The 26,557-nt window shown below is 34.2% G+C and overlaps 1 protein-coding gene and 1 long non-coding RNA gene across 3 annotated transcripts in view; one reads left to right on the plus strand and one right to left on the minus strand.

Annotated features, from left to right (window-relative positions):
* LOC111416008 (diacyl glycerol kinase 1) overlaps positions 1–26,557 on the minus strand; it is a 193,001-nt gene that overhangs the window by 147,909 nt on the left and 18,535 nt on the right. The window lies entirely within an intron of this gene.
* Positions 16,086–16,967, plus strand: LOC139430635 (uncharacterized). The gene is made up of 2 exons (XR_011641026.1): positions 16,086–16,645; positions 16,718–16,967. It is a non-coding gene; the product is annotated as an uncharacterized lncRNA (long non-coding RNA).

The raw sequence follows: 26,557 nt of genomic DNA on the forward strand, positions 1-26,557 counted from the left end.
TCTGTTCATTAATAGCGGCTTTAATTAAATTTTTCGTTTCGGATCGTAATTAAAAGCAAACGCTCGGTTTTCAGAAAATTGAAAACCGGGGTCGACCCGGTAATTGTATTAAAGCGTTCAGCCAACTGAGGCTGGTTTCTATACCGTCCACTCTTCACGTGACTATTTTCCCGCAAGTTCCAGAACTAGAAAAGAACAAAACGACAAACTCCGCGTTTGAAAAGTACCATTTTCAATTTCGTTTGCGCGCGCGCTCTTCTGGAACGAAGCCAAATTTTAATTGACTTGTTTATTGCCTCAACTTATCCGGTTTAATACTCTATCGAAATTACGCATATCGGTCCTAACCTAGGTTTATTGGCCTTTCATGATTTACAATGGTAACACAATTTATCAATATTTCAAAATAAATTTAATTCAAATATTGAAAACAACTTGTTGTTATTAAAAGCGGAATTAGCCTCGAGTACTTAATTATTTTAACCAAGCACAGCACAACTTCAAGCAAGAAGTTATCTGTCAGAAAAATGCAAAATTAGCAGATGTAAACTATTGAAAAGTAATGCTGTCTAATACAAGAATCACACTTGGTACACGATGAGCAGGCCAGAATACGCATAAGCAATGCCTATAACAACATGAAAACATACATCTTATATCCACATCCACAAGAAATGATACCAATTCGATCGTTATGAAGGTATCACATGGCCTGACCGTGACCAGTTGTATATGGTGACGATTTCTTAAAACATTGGAGCCATCATAGTGACTGACAATACCAACAGAATGATACTAAAAGCGAAAAGCTACATGATTAGTTTACCGATAACAACATAAAGTTAAGATCCTTCCCAGGTCTAGATGGAATTTTACAAAAGCCAATTGGGTGGGCAAGGCAAGAGACCTTAACAACGCTTGATTTTGATACCCTCACACTGTCATTTCGTCTAGTTAAAGACATATCCTCAGATGGTTCCACAAGAACTATATACCTGGATGGAATATTGAGAGCGAATGAAAATTTTATGAATACCTAGATAGTGATGCTGCTCTTGAAGAGAAATGGTCCCAAACAACAGAAAATATGGATTTAAACAATCAAAGGGGGCTTCCTATTAAAGAAGCTAGAGAAAAGTCACACATGATGAAGTCTCCAGCGCAGTCCAACAGATGAAAATCGGCAAAACCTCGGCATTTATAACGAGCTCATGGTTATGTGCAGCTTAATTAGCTAAATTAGCTAACTGGATTTTACATTGATGTTGTGAAAAACGGCCTTATACGAAAATAATTTAAGAAGACAAATATCATCTCCATCCTGAAGCCGAGGAAAGCGGCAGACCGCCTGATAGCTATCAACGATTGCTCTACTAAGCGCCTGCTTTAAACTCCTCGAGTACTTAATTATTTAACCAAGCACAGCATAACTTCAAGCAAGAAGTTATCTGTCAGAAAACTGCAAAATTAGCAGATGTAAACTGTTGAAAGATAATGCTGTGGTCTTTCTTCTAATACAACAATCACACTTGGTACACGATGAGCAGGCAATAATACGCATAATATCCACATCAAGAAAAAACCATATCAATTCGATCTATATGAAGGTATCACATAGCCTGACCGTGACCAGTTGTATATGGTGACAATTTGTTAAAACATTGGAGCCATCATAGTTACTGGCAATACCAACAGAATGATACTAACAGCCAGAAGCTACACGATTGGTTTGCCGATAACAACATAAAGTTAATATTCGATGCTAAAGAGACATAAATCAATCATTGTCTAATTAGGTATCCAGATCATAAGATCCTTCCCACGTCTAGATGGAATTGTATAAAAGCCAATTGGGTGGGCAAGGCAAGAGACCTTAACAACGCTTGATTTTGATACTCTCACACTGTCATTTCGTCTAGTTAAAGACATATCCTCAGATGGTTCCACAAGAACTATATACCTGGATGGAATATTGAGAGCGAATGAAAATTTTATGAATACCTTGATAGTGATACTGCTCTTGAAGAGAAATCGTCCCAAACAACAGAAAATATGGATTTAAACAATCAAAGGGGGCTTCCTATTAAAGAAGCTAGAGAAAAGTCACACATGATGAAGTCTCCAGCGCAGTCCAACAGATGAAAATCGGCAAAACCTCGGCATTTATAACGAGCTCATGGTTAAGTGCAGCTGGTTCGTCAAAAATTAGCGAACTGGATTTTAAACTGATGTTATGAAAAACAGCCTTATACCAAAATAATTTAAGAAGACAAATATCATTTCCATCCTGAAGCCGGGGAAAGCGGCAGACCGCCTGATAGCTATCAACGATTGCTCTACTAAGCGCCTGCTTTAAACTCCTCGAGTACTTAATTATTTAACCAAGCACAGCATAACTTCAAGCAAGAAGTTATCTGTCAGAAAAATGCAAAATTAGCAGATGTAAACTGTTGAAAGATAATGCTGTGGTCTTTCTTCTAATACAACAATCACACTTGGTACACGATGAGCAGGCAATAATACGCATAATATCCACATCCACAAAAAACTATATCAATTCGATCGTTATGAAGGTATCACATAGCCTGACCGTGACCAGTTGTATATGGTGACAATTTGTTAAAACATTGGAGCCATCATAGTTACTGGCAATACCAACAGAATGATACTAACAGCCAGAAGCTACACGATTGGTTTGCCGATAACAACATAAAGTTAATATTCGATGCTAAAGAGACATAAACCAATCATTGTCTAATTAGGTATCCAGATCATAAGATCCTTCCCACGTCTAGATGGAATTTTATAAAAGCCAATTGGGTGGGCAAGGCAAGAGACCTTAACAACGCTTGATTTTGATACCCTCACACTGTCATTTCGTCTAGTTAAAGACATATCCTCAGATGGTTCCACAAGAACTATATACCTGGATGGAATATTGAGAGCGAATGAAAATTTTATGAATACGTTGATAGTGATGCTGCTCTTGAAGAGAAATGGTCCCAAACAACAGAAAATATGGATTTAAACAATCAAAGGGGGCTTCCTATTAAAGAAGCTAGAGAAAAGTCACACATGATGAAGTTTCCAGCGCAGTCCAACAGATGAAAATCGGCAAAACCTCGGCATTTATAACGAGCTCATGGTTAAGTGTAGCTTAATTAGCTAAATTAGCTAACTGGATTTTACATTGATGTTGTGAAAAACGGCCTTATACGAAAATAATTTAAGAAGACAAATATCATCTCCATCCTGAAACTAAGGAAAGTGGCAGACCACCTGATAGCTATCAACGATTGCTCTACTAAGAGCCTGCTTTAAACTCCTAGCTATACTATCCCTTTACGTCCTATAAGCTAAAACATAAAATGCAAAAGGTGCAAAATTCTTGTTTAGACTGAGTCGAAAGGACCATGTCAGTCATACACTTGTTCTAGCAGATTGGCTAAATATGAATTCTAGACGGTTGGTGCATGTTAGTCAGTTCTATCGAAAAATAATCTTGTGTGGTAAGCCTGAGTACCTTCAATAGGATCAGATTCCGGTCGGATGTGCACACCCTCAACGTTAGATTTAAGGGTACCTTAACACCACCTTTACATAAGACTGAATTATACAAACAAAATTTTGGCTATCAAATTACGAAGATTTATAATTCTATTGTTATACCGCTGGGGGTGTGTACTTCTGAACAACAGTTTGGGAGGCGACTGAAGGGGTTATTTCTTGGTGACGTAAATGGGCGCACATGGTAATCTTGTACCGATATGACGACTTTTGATTTATTTTGCAATTGATGAAACGTCGAGCTTTCCGAACTTTTAGTTCAGGATTTTTTTTTTATTTCTTAGTTAGCTGTTATCACTGTTAATATTTTTATTTATATGTTGTTATCCTGCACCGAGCGTATTCGTAAATTAGGATATAGTATGGTTTATTTATGGCATGATGGAAGAACGGGCTACCGAATCATGCCATATGATTGGTTGGTCGTCGAAAGATAGAAGCTGTGTTTTATTGTAATCATTATTATTATATTTTCTTTTTTATTAAGGACAAAGAAGAGACTTATAACCCATCAATTTTTTTCTACTCATACCTGATACACCCGTATATTATAGAGCTATCTCCTTAACGGTGTAGTGTGTAGCGCCTCGGTTAATATTTCTTTAATAAAGTATGATGTAGCGCCTCAGTGTAAGCCATCTCGGAAACTATCTCTGTAATGATATATAGGGTGGCCCATTGAAAACTAGCTGAAGAGTATAACTACCAGGTAAAGATATTATCAAAAAAAACTGAAACACATCAAGTTTGTTTCTCAGGGGGACTTTTGACGCAAACTTTTGACGCTAAAATTATACCCCAAACTGTACCCTCCTAAGCGGGGGTGTCATCCGAAAAATGTTTTCAAATGGGATACATCATTTTATAGGTCTTGTTTTTATTGATACAATACAAAAAAAAATTGTTAGAACGATTTATTTTCGAAATATCCGGCTTTAAAGATACACTACTTCTCAATTTTCACTAAACATAAAAAATATTTCTAATAAGAAAAGTTAATAAAGAAACATGTCAATCATTGAGAAAAGACCAGATTCAGCGAGGTAGGTAATAAAAATTCATTTAGAATGCGGTACTCCAAAACATCTCTTCAAAACATGTGTTGTGATTTTGCATTGAATTATTGCCACGCCTGAACGAAGAACGTTTCGATTTTTGTTGTTTATTTTGAATAAATTTTTACATTAATTATGGTGTATACAATTGCGGAAAGAATTGAAATTGTGAACCTTTTTTTTTAAATGATGAAAACGCTAATGAAACAGCACGTTTATTCAATAACCTGCATCCTGATAACTGGATCGGTGGCTAACATAAAAAGGATTTCGATAAAATCTTTCCCTGACAGTTATGCCCTTTAGCTTGTTTTCAATGGGCCAGCCTATATAATGAAACCCCTCGCTGCAGGTAACTTCGGCTATAAACGCTGTAGATTGTAACGGTTCCGTTAATGTCTGGTTAATGGAGTAATAAAATGTAGTGCCTCGGCCGCAAGCGATCTCGATTACTGTCTCTTTAACAATATATGTTATAGCGCTTCGGCTATTATCGCTCTAACGATACACAATGTAGCGCCTCGGCCACAAGAAGCCTCGGCTATTAACATATTAACGCTGTAAGACTATAGTGGCTCCGTTAATCTCTGTTTAATGGAGTAAAATGTACTGCCTCGGTCGCAAGCTACTATAAACTATGATAGTAGCACTATGAGCTATAAATTACCACTTTAACAATGTATATTATAGTGCTTCGGCTATACTATTGGCACTTTAACGTTGTAAATTGCAACGTCTCGGTTAGTATCTCTTTAACGAAGTAAGATGTAACACCTCGGCCACAAGCGACCTCGGCAATTATCTTTCTAACGGTATACAATGTAACGCCTCGGCCGCAAACGACCTCGGCTATTAATTAACACTTTAACGAGCAAATATCCAGAATGGATAATAACATTAATAACACACTGGTCACAATTGCTAAGAATGGAAAGCCACTGTCAAACGCTATTCAATATGGCGGATTGGCGCGGTATTCGCTTCGGAGATATTTAGCGAGTTCTTTTTGGTAACCGTGGGCTCGACTGTAAGGCGATGGTAATAAATTTCATTTCAAATCAACGGATTATACTTAATAGGAGAATAATTTTACATTTTATGCGGGTTAACTAAAGATCAGGGTAAATGGTGTGGTATCTACGAGTGAAGCACCTAAGTGCGACACAGATAAGTTAGTTGTCAAGGCAACCATCAGGACACCTCCCTAAGTGGTAGAAGTGCAAGACATCCTGACCTCAAGATACAACAACGAATTGACGAAGAATTGTCGTTCACCAATTATTACCAATTCAGTTTAGAATGAGGTGTTCATTTATTTATTTATTTTATTCGGGATACGAACGGGGTTTCCCCCACAATAGTTTCCACTAAAGAATTCATACAAAAAAAAGGAATCAAAATGTAACAAAATCAAGCACACTGTTGACGGTCAGATAAATAGGATTTAATTAGATTTACGCTTTTCGTACAAAAATTGAATTTATGAAGTTTGTTTGACAACAGATCGTAATCGAAAGCCTTAGTCAAATCATAGAAACACGCCGAACTGAAATTGTGTTTTATTAGTAACGGACCAGCCTGTATATAAAAATATAGGTATATACAATTAAGTAAAATAGCAGTATATCATAAAATACTTTATCCTTGTTAATTGTATAGATATTTTTTAATTTCCACCAATTTTGAAGTAAAAAATTGACAAAAATATCTTTTTGGCCAAGATTTTTAACTAATTCGCTTCTGTGCGTCGTGTAAAGAACCATTTTTGTGTATAGGTACAATTTTTGCAATTTTTAGACAGTCTGGAAATACGCAAGTGCGAATACATTCGTTAATAAGTTTAGCTAATGGAATAACTATAAGATTTTTGACTGTTTTGATCAGCTTGGCATTTAAAGAAAATACATCAAAACTATTTGTAGTTTTTAGTTCTGCTATTACTTCGCGCACCTTACCGTAGAAAACCTCCTCAAAGGAAAAACACATCTCAACTAAATATAAAAATAAAAACCAGTGTGGGGCACCGAAATAGAGGAAACAATTCGGTCCGCGACATTCGCAAAAAAATGGTTAAAGTCGTCAGCGGTAATGCTAGTCGTCTGTTCTCGTCTTTGAATTGGGTTGCAGTTTCTAATTACTGTCCAAGTTGCCCTTTATATGTTATTTGAACTATTTATGTATTTGCTGTATCTAATATAGTTTCCCGATACAACTTTCTGTAAGTTATATACAAGTTTCTAAGTTTTTTTACATCGTTTTCAAACCAGTGAATCTTATTAGCGTTAGAATTTGTGATCATCATTGTCACTAGTACTAGATCTTTCAATTTATTTAAAAGATATTTTAAACGTCAACTTTTCATTGATTTATTTACTTTTTAATTTATTGTTATGGTTATTGCTGCTTTTCTCTTTTTTTTTTTGGTTTATTAGTGATTTGGTATTTGTATTTAGCTCTCTCGAAATAGGGATTAAGTGGAGGAGCAGACGTTCGTAAGAACAGTCTGAACTTCGTCCCTTGAAAACCGACATTAAATTTTTATTTTCTATTATGTTGTATTGTTCAGTTGTACCTTGTTGGTTTTCAATAAAGGCATATTATTATTATTATCATTAATTGTCTCTGCGACCTTCTGCAACGCAGATTTAATAAAGTACAAGCTCTCTAATATATCAATAGATTTTGATAATTTAGAAGCCGATTCTGCGAAATTCATTTTTGATTTGATATTATAATTGCGATAATAAAATTTAAAATTGCATATGATACCCTTATCTAACGGCTGACAGACAGATGTTGCATTAGGAGGTAAAAAATGTGTTTTATACTTTTTAATTTTAAGTCATGTATATGTGAAGCGGCATTATCAAGAAATAAAATTAGTTTTCTTTTTTTATACCCATCTTTTTGTCCAAATTACTTAACCACTCTATCTTACCGTCTCGTGTCATCCATACTTTTTTGTTTGATTTCCAGATAGTTAGAAAATCTTTAGAAGCAAGTTTTTTTAACAGTATTTCTAAAACGCCACTTTTGTAACAACCCATCAGATACTTTAAAGGTACTCACTCCCATTTTTTCTGCAATTTCCTTTGCTTTTTTCTTTACAAATGATCCTGATAGGGCAATATTTTGATTTCTAGTTTTCACAAACCATTCGAAACATAATCTGTCGATTTTTGAACCCTCACTGCTCACAAAGTTTTTCTTCGTTTTTACACTGACTCCAGACCGCCATATCTTTTAGACATATTTTTGCCGCTTGTGGTTTCTCGATTTTTTTTTTTTAGCAATATCATGAACTGACATCTTTTCTTTATCTAATAAACTCACTATTTCCATTTTCTCCGTTAACATGAGCATTTAAAGCCATTTCATCGCACGTTACACGCAAACGAACAAAACTAATATCGGAACTCATAAAACGAGGAATCCCCGAACACATGTCGGTAAATATCTACTACAGATTACTTCGATGTGTTCGTCTGGTTACCTACTCGTCCGTTTTCTTAATAGTCTCAGTATTAATACTAAATATCTTCGAAACTACTAAATCTTTCAAATCAATATTGATAAGAAAAGCTCCACAGTTTTCAATGTTCTACATAATATCACTTGCATCTAATAAAAACTTTATGTTGAAGGAAGTTCCTTTTGACTGGATCGTCATCTTTATTTTTGTACAAAGAAAAATAACAATACTTAAGAATTGAAGTCATTTACGAACTCTAACAACAACTTCTTACAAAACTACAATATCTCAACCCATTCCAAAGATACTTGGCCTGGTAGTTTTAAGTGAAAGACCCTGTATATTTGAAAGATTTGTTCGCTTTGTGTTGATAGAATCGATATCCTCGCCCGCAAGCGGCCTCGGCGAAGTGAGGATAAACGATTTCTCGTTTAACAGTTATACGTTTGGTTTATTTTCCAATACATCAAATGAATGATATCATCCAATATCGTCAAGGTCGTTTGTGGGGAGGGCGCTACATTAATAACGTTATAGAGATAGTTGCCGTGGTCGTTCGCTACATGTCTCAATGATGTTTGAATGTAGCTTGATGCGTTCTAATTCTTTTATTCAAACCACTGTCGTAAAATATCTTCCAGGCCTTTATCAGTTACCCAAACCGATTTTTTGCCGAGATGTGTTATAATAATAATTTATTTCAAAAAACTTAAAAGTTACAGGTCGTCAGATACAGTATTCGTATTTCATTATGTAATCCACAACATTATAGAAAATATAATAATACAGAATATATGACAAGATTTGTATAGCTTCAGTTTGCCCGGCGAATCCATGAACTCGCTGATACCGCAGTATGGGTTTTCACCAAAATGCTCCCTTAATCTCTTTTTGTAATGGAGCATTGATGTAGTTGTAAATAGAAGCTTGTTATAAAATTTTATGCCCTGGTAATATACCGATTGTGGACAGGTCAGTGGTATGGAATTTGTAGACATGAGTTATTCCTCGCACTGTAATGATGATATTGCGCTCTACACGACACATCATTCATGTTTTGTTTTATGAAAATAAGACATCTATAGATTACAGCGAATAGACAGTCATTATTTCTAATTCTTTAAACAATGGTTTACAGCTTTCCATCTGATTTGCATTCATCAACGCTCTGACTGCTCTTTTTTGTATTATAATTATTCGTTCAACTCCTGGGGAACCTACCCAGAACAACACACTATTTATTTATTTATTTATTTGAAACAAGAGATCAACAACGGGACGAACCCAATAAAGTTGTTCCACATTATACATTTATAAAGTACAACAAAATCCTAATTTCTAAAACAAGCTTAAGGACAGAGCATTAAAGCATTACAATCATATGCTCGTCGTTGACGGAGAGTCAGAAATCCGAACATCTCACAGCTTGCGGGATAATCCACATATTCACGTCTGGTTCTGTAGCAAAGATATTTAATTAAACATTTTTGAACTTTTTCTAACCGATAACTTTCGATGTAAACCGCATATTGTGGATTCCAGACAATGCTTCCAAAGTTTACGACACTGCTAATATAAGCAGTATACATGCTTATAATTGCACTTGAGTTTGTGAAATGCTCGGTAGATCGTTTTATAAAGCCTAACATTCTGTAACACTTTACAACCACTCCGTCAATATGTCTGTCAAATATCAGCTTCTGGTCGAGTACAATACAATACTTATATTTGATGTAATCGCGTTTTTTAGTAAATGAAATTATATGGCATTTGGCAATATTTAGAATAAGGTGATTTCTAACGCAGAACTGGTCAAGCCTGTCAAGGTCAGTCTGCAACTTCACACAATCATCTGTGGTCCGAACAGGCAAGAAAATTTTTAAATCATCAGCATACATCAAATAGCGCGAATTGGTTATACAAGAGAATATATCGTTAACAGATATTAAAGATAGGCACGCCAGAAGTCGCTATAGATGGATGTGAAGAGTAGCCGCCTATGGGTACTACTTGGGTGCGTTCAGACACGTAGGAACTAAACCAACGCAGGAACTCACCCGTCACGCCAAAACATCGCAGCTTATTTAACAGTATAGAATGGTCCACCTTATCAAATGCCTTGCTAAAATTAGTGTACACCACATCCGCCTGTACGTTGTTATCAAGTGCTGAGTACAGAAAATCTGTGTATTCCAAAATTGGTTTAACTGATCGTCCGGAATAAAACCCATATTGACTCATATGTATATTCTGTTTGATTTGAAAAAATACGCTGATGTACACTAATTTCTCAAAAACTTTGCAAATAATAGGCAATAATGATATTGGCCGGTAGTTAGTAACTAAATTCCTAGCACCATTTTTGAAAATTGGGACTACGTTGGCCTGCTTTCACGCGTCTGGAAAAATCCCCTGTTGCAAAGGTTTATTATAAATTAGGGGTATTGCCATAGCCTCAGAGCAGTTCCTAATCAAAATTAGTGGCAGATTATCTGCTCCTTACCATGTAATGCTTTCTGTACTTCGGCAATAGTAAAGGACCCAACAGACACATTAGACAAACCTATCACGCTCCCCCCGTCAAGCACGATGCCAGACGGTGGTGTGAATACTGATGAAAAATACTCAGCAAATAGCGAACAAATGCCGCCTCTTCTGCGTTTCAGATAAGATCAAAATTGTTTCGGGTCTGTGACAATATTATCTTGAACGCGTTCCATGTATGTTGTGTGATCGCGATCGATCAGAAACTTTGAGCGACCATGCAAAAGCGAAAAAGTATGGTTTTGAGAAGAATTGATGAAAATGCCTCAACCGGTATTAGAAGGATTTCTGCACAAGAAAACAACAAGAAAGCAACCAAGGGAACTGGTTCATCCGTATCACTACAACACTGTTCTTTAACAGAAAATGATGGTGAAAAACGATAGATTTTTTGGTTTTGGGCCATGCATTGTGTTTATGGCAACATTTATTCAAAACGGAATTTTTAATATCCATAATGCGCACATTTTGAGTGATGAATGCAATACTAAAAACTCATCATCAGTGGCGATTCAATGTTAATGTATGTTATAGGTGACCAGTTAGTAGGTCAATTTTTTTCTTCCAAAGAGATTTACAGCTGATAATTACATATATTTTTTACAAAATGAGCTTACAGAGGCATTTGGTGAATTAACTCTGCAAATCCTACAAGATTACTACTTTGCGCATGATGGACCAGCATAACATACTTAGATGACAAATTTGGCAATAAGTGGATTGGCCACCTCGTTCACCAGATTTAAATCCGTTTGATTTTTGGTTTTGGGAACATTTAACATAAATGGTTTATTCTGAAGATGTTCAAAATGTGTAGCATTAAAAGTTCAGTTAAAATACGTATCCGTTTACCAACACGTCAGATTCTTGGAGTCTATAACATCCGACACCCCGAAAGTCATTGGCGGCGACATAGCAAGTGGGTTTTTATACTTCCAATGAGCGTTTGTTGAATTATTTAGATAAAATTAAATATTATCGGACCTATTGTCTTTTTAGATGAAACTTACAATTACGCAGGTCATACTAGTTCCAATAGTTGGACAGACAATAGCACTAATGGTTTACTATGACCCATATCTAAAGGCATTCGATTAGTTATTATCCCTACCTAGTGATATGGGCTCAAGTTAAAAACAAAGTAGCGAAGATAAACATATTATTTAAATTAAACGTTATGAAAACTCTGACAAAAGAAGAATTTTCGTTGGTTACTGTTGAAGACTGGTTGAAGTGTTGTCAAAATGTTGTTAAATTGAAAATAATTATTTAGAAAACGAGGTTCGAATTGATGTGGCAATTTAATTATTACAGCTTCTGATAGTGAAACTTTTAATGAGGACGACTTTTAAAATGTATCAGATTAAGAGCTATGGGTCGGTTAATCCAATAAAAGTTTCTTTGTTTGTTAATAATAATAATAACCCATGCAAGCGAGTGAGATATCCTCTCCCGTCTTCTGATCCCAAATATAAAACGAAGGTAAGAGTTCTGTACCCGTTGAATTCGAATTCTGTCCGCAGCATCAATGCAATAATGGTAAAGCGGATCCCCGTAGTTAAAGATGGATGCTTCGCACAAATGTATTCTTAATTTTTGATGTAAAAGGTTTTTGTTGGAATACAATAGCTTGAGGGTGGAATAAGACTGCTGAAGAAGACTTCTGACATCACTTCTAAATCGCAAATCAGAGTTCAGCGCAACACCTAAAGTACGTACTACATCTGAAAATTGAAGTCGTTGGTTGTTAATAAGGTTATCCGCCGGCAACCCTCCTCCGAAGACGACAACAGAGGATTTTGAAGCATTTATAGATAAACAATGGCGCCTGGCGTTCTGAAGCAATAATTTAAGATCAGAATTAATCCGAAGTTCGGACATGCCCAAGTCTCTCTCATCAAAACCGAGGTATATTTGAGTATCATCAGCATACTTGTGGGTTTTGCAATGCTTTAGATTGGAACTGAGATTTATTAATCTTACATAATCTTACACTATTGTGTAAATTAGGTATAGTATTGGTCCTAAGATTGATCCTTGATGTACATCTGAAGTAATATAACCTCTCTTCGACAAAACACCCTGAAATTTAACAATTTGCGCACGATCTAAAAAATAGTTTTTGAAAAAATCGATAGCCAACGGGGAGAAACCAATATAATGAAGCACAGCAAGTAAAGTCGAATGATGGAGGGTGTCAAACACCTTAGAAAAATTAATTAGGATGAGAGCCGTAACATTTCCCTCATCCAATCCACACAAGATATCATCGGTTACATTCAGAGGAGCTGTAGTACAGCTGTAACCAGGACGAAAACCTGACTGAGTAGATGGAAGTAAATTAAAATGATCTCAAATCCTTACAGCCACAATCCTTTCTACTACCTTAGAGCAAACATTTAAGATGCTAATAGGGCGAAGATCATTTAATCCTGAGGGGTTACTGCACTTCGGTTTGGGAGAAACTAAGGCAGTCTTCCAGTGATCAGAAAAGACACCCAGCTCCAGATAAAGATTGACAATATGGCACAAATACGGAACAATCACAGGGCAACACAGAAGTAACATCCTTACGCTAATGCCATCACTTCCAACTGCATTGGTTTCAATAGATTGCAGCACACGATAGATTTCGTCTTCTGAGGCTAAGGAAAAGGATAAGGTAGTACCGATCTGAGGCAGAATATTAGAGTTGTACAATTTAATAACCTCTGCATCACCAGAGTTAGTAATTTGAGGGGCTAAAAAAGAATTGTTAATCAAATCAGCATCACCAATGTTGCTAGGAATACTATCAGTCCAATTACCGCCAATGTCTAAAGACCGAAAGGCACCCCGCAATTTCCTGGAATCACCACCCCTGAATATGTGAGTTAAAAAAGCTTTTTTTTCACGTTGAAGTGAACATTATTGGTGAAATTACGCAGTTCTTTATAATAGGTAAAATCAGAGCGTAGTCTGGAAGCCTTAAATGACTTACAGGCTTTATCCCTCAGCTGCATAAGCAGCAAGGTGCATATATATGTTCCGTTTTTAACAACTTAATATTTCACAACAAAAGTTTGCTGCAAAATATTTTTGTACCAAAAGTGCAAAAAATATTCGAGAAATAACGTGAAAAAAGGTGCTTTCAGAGAATAGAACGTTATTGATTTTTCCTTTCTGGGAATTTTTTCTCAACAGATATCGTACCGATTGTAAATGGTGCGCATATTGAACATTTACTATGACATCATTTTTTTTCAGTTTGTTAAATATTCTTTGTTTTTATGCTGGTTGAAGGAGTTTCTTCAACAATCTTTGTTAATGATGTTAACAACAAGTCAACTTATGAAACTAAAACTGAACATCTCGAAAATGGACCATTTAGAATATGCTAGTGCAGTATTGTAGAATCGCTGCGGGACATGCTGTATAATACAGACTGTATCAGGTATAAGTAGAAAAAATTTGAGGGGTTATAAGTCCTATTTTTGTGAATAAAAAATTCTTATAACACAATGTCCCATTCTTAAGATATGATACGATAAAGTTAAAGGTTTGAAAGTTTAAGTACTGCTGTATAAACAATTATACTAAGCAGGCGTTGCTTATGTATACAGGTGTCTCACGTAACTGGTTCGTTAGAGCTTTTTTAGGTATTCGTAGAGGTTTGAAATTTTGGTAGCATGGGTTGTTCATTCTAAACTTTCAATCTAAAATATTATCAAGATGGCCACCACTTCCGGTCTACCGGAAGTAAACCACAACTTCGTTATTTTAAATGGAATGCTATAGTTTTTATTACACCTTTCAATTACACATAAAAAAATATGTTGACTTTGATAAAAGTATTTTGATTTTAAGCTTTTTTTGGCAAATTTCACCATGCTCTTTAAAAGCCCATATTTCAGTTAACGTTCATTAAAAAAACCTCTAAATTGGCACGATTACTCTTCAGATGTTGTCAAATAGATTGTCATTTCTTGCATCAGAGTATCTTATACAGAGTGGTCAAAAATTGAATTACCGTTTCTCCATATTCAATGGCTAGAAAGTTGAAAATTTTAAATGGAATGCCCCGTATTTTTGTATCCTATCAGAAAGGGAATTTAATTGTCTACAAATTATCTATAAACATTCCTATACCTATTTATTGTAGTTTCCCTGATATTGGGAAATTAATCAAAGCATGCACGGAATGCGGGAAAACGTTTGATTTTTTTATTGGAAGGCCATGGAATTTTGACAGTTTTTGGTCCATATTTGTGTTATTGTTGTTGTTACTTACTTTTGATCACGAGTGAAAGTCATTGTATATCATGGCAAATTATTCCAACGCCGATATTTTAAATTTGTTTTATATTCATGGCGAATGTAATAAATTTTTGGATAGGACGTGTCGAACATTTAATGAGAGATATCCAAACATAACGCCTATCACAAAAAAAAATTTCGAAAAATTGAAAAGGGTTTTCTTAGTTCTACAAACATCGAAACAACAAGAAACCGTAAATTCCCTATCACCAGTGATGAAGATAATGAAATAAATGTCTTATCATATTTTATTGCTTACCCAAATTCTTCAGTAAGAGGTGCCTCGGTCGATTTAGGTAAGTAATATCTGCGAAGAAAACTTCCTTAATAAATAAAGTGAACTCTCTAGGAATATCTCGCCCATCATTACATCGAATATTACGCCGATACAAAATGCATCCTTATGCATACAATATCTTACAATTTATGTTAGTTAAAATTCAAGAAAATCCTTTATTTTTATCGCGACTTATTTGGACGGATGAATCAAAATTTGTGGGGGGTATTGTTGATAAAATTTACATATTTGTGGACTGCCGAAAATCCTCATGCAGCCAGAGAGGCAAATTTTCAACAAAAATTTAGTTTTAACGCTGTATAGCTTTAATTTGACACATAAAAGTCATTTTTGAGATATTTTTTTAGAGTTTGTTTACTTTATACGAAAAAATTTATCACATTTTATCACTCTTTAATGTGAAAATGTACAAAAAATTAGGTTTTAATAAATAAACTTGCTTGTGTTAAAAATTGTATTAAAAACAAAATTACAAAACTAGAAACAAATTACAAATTGCAAATTTTGTCTACTCATACCTGATACATCCTGTATAAGGTAACGATACCAAATGAGAAAGAAAATTTTCACCCGAAAAGTTGTGAATCATGTTAACAGATAAAAAGGAATGCATCGCGAGAAAGAAGAATATGAAAATAAAAATTTTACTTTCTATTTTACTAAACATTTTTTAAACGCACTTTTTTTATTAATCTTTTTCTTTGTTGTCGCATTAATAGTTTCATTTCATTCTACATCTAGCATTCCACTTTCTTCACGTTCACTTATTTTCTTCAATTTACTTAAGTCGCGGTCCAAGGTTTATTGCATATTAATGTAAATGAATAAATGCGTCTTAAGGAGTGTTAATTTATCGATAACCTTTGATATTTATAGAAAAATTCGTTATTAATTAATAGAATTTTAAAATAAATTAAAAAAAGTTAAATAAAGCATTAACAAATTTGTGTTCCAATTCCAAGAATTGTTATAGTTGAAAGTGAAACTAATAAAAGTGAGAGTGAAGAAAGAACGGTTTCTAAAATTCTTTTATCTTTTGGGTTTTGTCCGTATTTATGTTCTTTGTTTTTGTTCTTCTTGTAACCGTTAAGAATGAAATTCCATATTTTTGACTTAGTGAGACGTGAAGGAGAGGCCTTGGCCTTTTCAAATGATGCGACGGCGGGCACATGGGATCACATCGCTTTTGTGAACTACCCACGGCGCAACTTTCACCATTTCCCCTTAGCGCGTAACTGTAAATTCCTTCTTTCGGCTGTGTACAGCACCAAAAGGTGTACTGCTACCACCTTTACCTGAAGACCTAGTCGGTCTTATAAAAAGGGAACAGCCCCAAGGAACAACTCGCAGTTCCAAAATAGACTTTTAACGAAATACTAATTTTCTACAAGATCCGCATTTAAAAATATTCATGTAAGTACCAATTTTTTTTGTTAGTGTGTATATTTTTGTTTACTTTTAACTTTATGGTTTTGGTGTTTATAGATCATTATGACGCAAGCGGATGCCACAAACCAAATTCGAAGACCAACAATGACGCGTTAAGAATAAACAAATAAGCAGGCACGAATGGATTTAATGGATGAAATTCAAATTTATTTCCGGTGCATAAATACTTAAAATGTTTTTTGTGTTTACTATTTATTACTTCTGGTGTAAAACATTTTTGGTGTGGACGAATTGTGTTAAGTTTAAAAATGTAGATTGAATTAAATTAAATCTTATTTATTCCATATTTTTTGTTATTTTTTTTATTCCTAATCGATTTTAAGTTGGGTGCTTAACTTGTTGAGTGGTTAACTTTAACATAACTTTCACACACACTCAAACATAATTCAATGTGGACGTTATGAAGTTTAACACGAGTTTAGTATAACATAATTAGCAACGTTCTATAATATTAAAACTTTGGAAATATTCATTAAGCACTTTTGAATAAACAACTTCTTTGTTTTATTTTTTTAGAACCAAAAAGATAATGGTTCAAACTCTTAACAAAGAAGAGTCCTCTTCCCTTTTTGACCCATGACCAATACGAACCGCGTTCATTAGTCGTCGGAACTCGAGATTTTCCTTTTTGTCTTATTTTCCCCCCTTTGTTTTCCACGCCTTCGCCCGTCGTTATTATTTTCGCGCAAACATCCATTTGAAAACAAATTTCGACGTGTTGCTTTTCCACGAGGGGAAAAAAAAAAGAATGAAACGAGAAATATTGTATTTAAAGCGCGGGGTTTTAAAGAAATGAATGCTTTTCGCGCTGTAGAAAATCTTGTTTCAATCCCCGCTTACCCAAAAGAGGAATCTTTTAAAGAAAGTAAGACGTAAATTGAAAATACTTTTGCTCTTGGAACGCTTTTGAAAAAGATTTAAGATTACAGATTAAACTAGCAGCTTTTTGAATAAAATTTAATAGAATTCTGGTGGTGGTGAAAAAGAAAAATGAGCGGGGAAAAAGGGGTGAGAGGTCGTCACATCCTGTGTGACCTAGTTTTACCGGTTGTAAAATATGTACAGCTGTTGTTTGGGTGAAATAGGCCATATGGGAATGGAATATAGCCAAGATGCTATCACCAACAGTTGTGTGTAGAAAAATGTTACACTGACATCTGCAACACTGATTTTAAATCAAACAAAAATGTGCATCATATTATTAATGATATTTAAATATTGTATCATATGTTTTCACTCCACAATTTTCAAAAGCGAGTTACACATTCACAAATAAAATTCAACAGTATATAGAAGCTAATCTTCGTGTTAATAAGGCCACTATTGATCATACCCACCCCTAAAGAACTTTGAATGCTTACCAATAGACCACCTACCAAAAATTCAGTGATCAAAAATCTACCCTATCAGACCTTAAATATATTAAGCTCAATTTTTAATATCTGCATGAATCTGGGATACTTTGTTAACACCTGGAAAAAAGCTGAAATATTAATGTTTAGGAAACCTGGCAAAAATAAACGTGAAATCGAAAATTACAGACCTATCAGTCTGCTTCCTACCATGGGGAAACTTTTTAAGAAACTGATTCTTGAACGTTTGCGATCCAAAATCACAATCATACCTACATCAATCATACAGTACATCAACTCACAAGAGTGACGGAAATAATAGAGAGAGAACATGAAAATAAACAGTATACAACAGTTGCTTTTCTAGACATAACAAAAGCTTTTGATTCAGTATGAGTATATTGTTTAAAATAGTGGTGGAACGGATATCCGGTAACTATCCGGTATCCCATTTTGAAAAATAACTTTTAGTTTTTGAACAAACAATATTTGAAATTTTGATAAAATTTTCGATGTTGCAATTTTCATCGAAAATTTTCAAAATTCGCTATAAAATTCATTTCTTGAAGGATTCTTGTGGAAATATCACCAATTATTAATTAAAGTATCCTCTTTTTAATGCAACAAGCTGGTTTGAAAAATCGCTTTTAGTTTTTGAGAAATACATTTTTGAAATGATCGACAATTTTTTCGAATTTTGCAGTTTTCGCCGATTAAGTTTTAAAAAGTCGTATAAAATCCAGTTCTTGGAATATGAGTATGAAAATTTCCCAAAGTGTTAACAAAAGTGTTCTCTTTCCAATGAACCAACCCGTTTTGAAAAATAACTTTTAGTTTTTGAGAAAACAATATTTGAAGTTTTGATAAAATTTTCGATGTTGCAATTTTGATCGATAACTTTCAAAATTCGCTATAAAATTAATTTCTTGAAGGATCCTTGTGGAAATATCACCAATTATTAATTAAAGTATCCTGTTTTTAATGCAACAAGTCGTTTTGAAAAATCACTTTTAGTTCCTGAGAAAAAAATTTTTAAAATGATCGACAATCTTTTCGAATTTTGCAATTTTCGCCGATTAAGTTTTAAAAATTCGTATAAAATCCATTTCTTGGAACATGAGTATGAAAATTTCCTAAGCTGTTAATAAAAGTGTCTTTTTTCCAATGAACCAACACGATTTGAAAAATAACTTTTAGTTTTTGAGAAAACAATATTTGAAGTTTTGATAAAATTTTGGATGTTGCAATTTTCATCGATAACTTTCAAAATTCACTATAAAATTTATTTCTTGAAGGATCCTTGTGGAAATATCACCAATTATTAATTAAATTATCCTCTGTTTAATGCAACAAGCCGTTTTGAAAAATCACTTTCAGTTCCTGAGAAATAAATTTTTGAAATGATCAACAATTTTTTCGAATTTTGCAATTTTCGAAGATTAAATTTTAATAATTCGTATAAAATCGATTTCTTGGAATATGAGTATAGAAATTTTCCAAAATGTTAATAAAAGTGTGCTCTTTCCAATGAACCAACACGTTTTGAAAAATAATTTTTAGTTTTTGAGAAAACTATATTTGAAGTTTTGATAAAATTTTCGATGTTGCAATTTTCATCGATAACTTTCAAAATTCGCTATAAAATTCATTTCTTGGAGGATCCTTGTGGAAATATCACCTTTTATTAATTAAAATATCCTCTGTTTGATGCAAAAAGCCGTTTAGAAAAATCACTTTTAGTTCTTGAGAAATAAATTTTTGAAATGATCGACAATTTTTTTGAATTTTGCAATTTTCGCCGATTAAGTTTTAAAAATTCGTATAAAATCCATTTCTTGGAATATGAGTATGAAAATTTCCCAACGTGTTAATAAAAGTGTCTTCTTTCCAATGAACCAACCCATTTTGAAAAATAACTTTTAGTTTTTGAGAAAACAATATTTGAAGTTTTGATAAAATTTTCGATGTTGCAATTTTCATCGAGAAGTTTCAAAATTCGCTATAAAATTCATTTCTTGGAGGATCCTTGTGGAAATATCACTAGTTATTAATTAAAGTATCCTCTTTTTAATGCAAAAATCCGTTTTGAAAAATCAATTTTAGTTCTTGAGAAATAAATTTTTTAAATGATAGACAATTTTTTCGAATTTTACAATTTTCGCCGATTAAGTTTTAAAAATTCGTATAAAATCCGGTTCTTGGAATATGAGTTTGAAAATTTCTCAAATTGTTAATAAAAGTGTCTTCTTTCCAATGAACCAACCCATTTTGAAAAATAACTTTTATTTTTTGAAAAAACAATATTTGAAGTTTTTGATAATATTTTCGATGTTGCAATTTTCATCGATAACTTTCAAAATTCGCTATAAAATTCATTTCTTGGAGGATCCTTGTGGAAATATCACCAATTATTAATTAAAGTATCCTCTTTTTAATGCAAAAAGCCGTTTTGAAAAATCACTTTTAGCTCTTGAGAAATAAATTTTTGAAATAATCGACAATTTTTTCGAATTTTGCAATTTTCGCCGATTCAATTTTAATAATTCGTATAGAATCGATTTCTTGGAATATGAGTATAAAAATTTCCCAAAATGTTAATAAAAGTGTGCTCTTTCCAATGAATCATCATGTTTTGAAAAATAACTTTTAGTTTTTGAAAAAACAATATTTGAAGTTTTGATAATATTTTCAATGTTGCAATTTTCATCGATAACTTTCAAAATTCGCTATAAAATTCATTTCTTGAAGGATCTTTGTGGAAATATCACCAATTATTAATTAAAGTGTCCTCTTTTTAATGCAAAAAGCCGTTTTGAAAAATCACTTTTAGTTCTTGAGAAATAAATTTTTGAAATAACCGATAATTTTTTCGAATTTTGCAATTTCGTTTATTCGTGTATTTAGTAACCGTTTCAACTTCAAACTATTTCGTCGTTTTATTTTCGATCATTTAAATTAATTTAATTTTTTGATTGATACTGCGGCGGATATTTCGGTAATTCCGAGAAATACATTTGCGGATTATAAAAGGGATACATTTAATAGCTGCAAATGGATCAACAATTCCATCGTATGGAAAAAAAAATATTGAAATTATTTCCATTCGTTTTTACTATCGCAGATGTTTCTTGGCCAATCATTGAGCAGACTTTTTATCCCATTTTGATATTTTAGTTGATATTAAAAATCATCGATTAATTGATTCTAAAACTAAATTAATTTCTATCGGCTCCATAAGCTGATCATCTATACCATCCCCAAAGCTGATTGCTGTTAAAACGAAATACACCCAATTAATTAAGAACTATCCAAATTTGATTTCTACATCTAATTTCTCTTCTCCAATAAAACATTCCGTCCGTCATCATATTATTACTAAAGGACATCTTTCTTTTTGTCGCCCTCGTCGTCTAGACACTAACAAATATAAAATTGCTATAGTAGAATTTGAACAGATGGTAGAATATGGTATTTGTCGACCGTCCTCATCATCTGTCCTCATCAGATTCTGCAGACTGGCGTCCTTGTGGTGACTATAGACAAGTGAATGTTCTTACGATATCAGATAGATATCCCTTACCACATATTCAAGATTTTAACTTGCAAATTCATGGATGTACCATTTTCTCTAAAATTGATTTAATTAGAGCTTATCACCAAATCCCAGTTGCAGAAGAAGATATTTATAAAACTGCAATTACAACACCTTTTGGACTCTTTGAATTTTTACGGATGCCTTTTGGCTTACGTAATGCTGCTCAAACATTCCAAAGGTTCATCAACGAAGTGACTAAAGGTTTGAACTTTATTTTCGTTTATCTGGATGATATATTAGTTGCGAGCAAGGATGGAGATGAACATTTGGATCATCTTAAACAACTATTTAATCGATTAGATCAATTTGGTATTAGTCTTAAACTCTCAAAAAGTGAGTTTGGAGTTTCACAATTAAATTTTTTAGGTCACTCTCACTCAAAAGGAATTCTTCCTTCAAATGAAAGTATATCGGTTATCAGTAATAAATATATAAATATTTCTTTCTGGCCAAATGAATGTGAAGACAGTTTCCAAAAGGCAAAATCTTCATTAGCTAACGCTACAATTTTAGCTCACCCTAACTCATCTGCCAAATTGATTGTTACAACCGATGCTTCCAACTATGCAATTGGAGCAACGTTGGAACAATCGATCAACAACATTTCACAACCAATTGCATTTTTCTCAAAAAAACTTCCCCCCAGCCAATTAAAATATTCAACTTATGATCGTGAACTTTTCGCCATTTCTTAGAAGGTTATCAATTTAAAATTTACCCAGATCATAAGCCTTTAACCTTATCTTTTTGGTCTAAATCAGAAAAAAGTCCTAGACAATTGCGCTATCTAAACTTTATAGCGCAGTTCTCAACATATATTGCTTACATTAAGGGTGAAAACAATATTGTTGCCGATGCTCTATCAAGGTTAGACAACAATGTTGATTCTTTTGATTTGTACTGAACCTTCAAACTTTGCAACAAGTTCAGTCTACAGATCAACAACTCCAAGAATTGCTTAAATCTCAAAATTGTAATCCTAATTCTAAATTTCGTCTAAAACAACAAACAATTCCATTTTCTAATATTCCAATTTGGTGTGAAATTTCTTCATCTTCCTATCAACGTATTTATATTCCAGATAAATTACGTCATTCGATTTTCACTGACTTACATAGTATTTCTCATCCAGGTATAAGAGCTTCTAAAAAATTAATCAATACAAGATATTTTTGGCCTCATATGAAATCCAATATATCTCTTTGGACAAAAGCATGTGTTAAATGTCAAATTTCAAAAATCCAAAGACATACAAAATCTCCAATTATGAAGATTGATATTCCTAAAGGCCATTTTGAACATATGCACATTGATATTGTAGGTCCCCTTCTTCCTTTTGGTAGTTGTTCTTACATTTTAACAATAATTGAAAGATTTACTAGATGGACAGAAGATTTTCATCTTTCATCAATTTCTGCATCAACTACTGCTAAAACACTTTACGTTCACTACTTCTCACGTTTTGGAATTCCACACTCAATAACGCATGATCAAGGCCCACAATTTGAATCTCAATTGTACATACCATCCTCAAAGCAATGGTATTGTCTAAAGATTTCAAAGAACTTTAAAAACTGCATTAATTGCTAGAGGGAATATAACTCATTGGAAAGATGAATTACCTATTACCATAACAACTTCTTGGTTTATGTTCAACCATAAAAGAAGATTTAGCTTGTTCATCTGCTGAATTACTTTACAGTCAACCCTTGAGGCTCCCAGGTGAATTTTTTTTAAGTTCTCACAGTTCAATTGATACGTCTCCACTCCTGATCAGTTTACGAAATCATTTTACAAACTTGAGACCAACCATGATGCGTCATCATTCCCTAAATAAACCTTTTTTACATAAAGATTTAGAGAAATCGGATTTTGCTTTTGTCCGGATAGAAGGCAAAAAATCTTATCTCTCTGCAAGGTATGAAGGGCCATTTAAAATTATAAAAAATTCCCTAAAACTTTTTGCATTTTTAAAGAAAATCAAGAACATTCATTCTAGTTTGTCATAGTGTTGACAAACTGAAACCTGCTTTTCTTTTAAATAATTCATACATTAAACAAGGTAGAAGAAAAAACAATTTAAATGAATAGTAATTTTTCTCTGGAGTGGGGAATATTTGTGGCGTATCATATCACTGCCGCCCTATTACCCTTCTCCCCGTAATCGGAAAGATATAAGAAAGTATAATCAAAAACCCCACATACCAATTCAGATTCAAACCGCAAAACTGCTTTTTCAATCCTTTTGTTTAACTTTTGTGTTGTGATTGTGTTTTATGCTCTTAAGCAAGGCTGCTTCTCTTTTCTTCGGTACCCCTTTAGTTTTTAGCTTGTCCATGAGATTCCTTTATTTGATTGGGATTTCTCAATCATTTTTACCATTATATAACTCAACTTAATGGGATCCAATCAATTCCAATCCGTTCCAACTCAACCTAACTCAACCAGTTTATAACATACAAGTACAACTTCGTCTTTTTATCCTTTTACTCGCATCTTTAAATCCTTTGCACGAGCAACCTTGTGCTGGCATTTCGGTGAATATAGAATGTCTATGTACCTTCTTCAGAATGTCATTGTAATCTATCTTGTTAATACTGATATTAACATTGACTACTGCAATAAGAGGGGGAAACAACTCCTCCTGGGCTGCGATGCGAACGCACATCATCTCGCATGGAAAAGCTCAGACACAAACAAAAGGGGTGAGTACCTTTACCAATACTTACAAAGTACAAACTTAGATATCCTCAACAGAGGTAACGAACCGACTTTTGTTACCAAGAGTCGACAAGAGGTGCTAGACATAAGCCTAGCACGCCTCGTCTCAGTTCGCAAATCGCAAATTGGCATGTTTCACGTTAAATCACTTTAGCGGATCACAAGCGTATTAGCTTTGTCATTGTAGCAGACATGACAAAACAAATAGAATTCAGAATCCCATCACTCACCGATTGGTGCTCTTTTTGTAGACACATCACCGAAGAGGTCGATGAAATCAAAACAAAAATTGAAAGCAGAGAGGATCTCGAAATAGCCTCTCTATGAATCAAGCTGTCCAATAAAACACAAAAGAGCACAATCCAATGTGCCTTGGTGGAATAAGGACCTTGAAAAACAGCGAGTCATGGTTAGAAGACTATATAATAAAGTCAGGAATTCCAAACTCGAGTAAACATGGGATCTCTATAAGAAAACCTTAACGGAATATAACTTCGCTATCCGCAAAACCAAAAGAAAAACCTAGTGTAGCTTCTGTGAAGGCATAGACAATACGCCTACAGTTACTCGTCTGCATAAGATCTTGGCAAAAGATCACAACACTGATCTAGGCTACCTATGCAAACGAGATGGTAAATACACTGAGGATGTTAAGGAATCGTTGGAGCTCCTACTGAGTACACACTTTCCTTCCTCAAAAATCTGCCCCCACGCAGTGCCGACCCTGAAGTAATGGATATAATCCGTCCATCAGGTAGGGTTCGCAGCATAGCTAATTTCTAATTTCAAGCCCCTAAAATCGCCTGGAGAAGATGGAATTCTGCCTATTTTTCTGCAAAAAGGCTTAGAAGACCTTCTCCCAGTAATAATATCCCTATATATAGCTAGATACAGCTTTAGCTATATACCCACTCTATGGAGGAAAGTAAAGGTGGTCTTCATACCTAAAGGTAGTAGGCGTTTAAACGCGGACCCCAAGGCATACGGACCAATTAGCCTAACTTCATTTCTCCTCAAGCGAATGGAAAAGGTAATCGATCAATACCTTAGGAACGGAGTGCTTGTCAGTAATCCACTCCACCCTAGGCAACATTACCAGAAAGCAAAATCAACAATTACCGCTCTCCATGCTTTGACTACAGCAGGCTCCTAGGAAGGAACAGGGGTCTCAAACCCCGAATGTCGCCTACGCCTCATTGGTTTGGTGGCCAAAAACAAAACATAAGACAACACAATAACAGCTGGCACAAATGCAGCGGTTAGCATGTCTTAACATAACGGGTGCAATGAGATCTTGTCCGACGGCTGCTTTGGAAGCCCTACTCGGTCTCACACCGCTCCATTTATACAGGTGTCCCGTTAAGCGTACGGAGCGGCTGTATCTCGACAACGGTAAGGCCTAGAGGTTTGGGAAAGAAATCCTTATAAGCAAAGTGGGCAAGACAAATAGCTGGAAATTATTTTGAAGTTCGTAATTCGACCCCTAGAGGGCGTAACTGCCATAGAGAAACATAAAATTCCCGCTATCTCAGAAAGTTAGACGATGAGCTATAAATTTGACAACATCATTTAGTAGCTTGGATAATACCGCATCGCTTTTGTTTTGCGATATTTCTCATATCTGTCATAAAAAGGGAGGGGGAGGCCAATGCGTTTTCAAATGTTTACATTTTAATATCTCCTGGACCGTTCAACCGATTTGAATATTTTTGGTCTTGTTTGAAAGAGCATTACATGCTCTCTGGAACGGTACTGTCTTCTTCACAGACCCTTAATCACTATAAAATTTGCTAAATAATAGTGAAAACCGCATCTCGATATCTCCATCCATTCTCGAATTATAGAAGAAAATGTTAAAAATTCGTATATCTTAATCGGATCAAGTTACCTTAGGAAACAAATAAGAGAGCAGAAAAATTTTATTATCTAGAATCTAGACCCTTCCTTCACACTTTATCCAAGCTTAGAACTGCTTCAAAACTACTTTTGAGGCGTGTTTAAAAGCCAACGGATCAATGAAACATCAACAATGATAATAAAATAAAATAAAGTAAAACACTTAGAATAACTTAAATTTTTGGCAAAAATAGCTCACTAATGTGCGAAATGCCTTCTATAAACCTCGATGCATTTATTTAATCTAGTTTCGACGAAAAAAAACTTAAAAGCGTAAGTCTCGGCCCTGGACACGTTTCTACTGGTATTTAG

This window comes from Onthophagus taurus, chromosome 7 (assembly GCF_036711975.1).
Source record: "Onthophagus taurus isolate NC chromosome 7, IU_Otau_3.0, whole genome shotgun sequence".
NCBI lineage: Eukaryota > Metazoa > Arthropoda > Insecta > Coleoptera > Scarabaeidae > Onthophagus > Onthophagus taurus.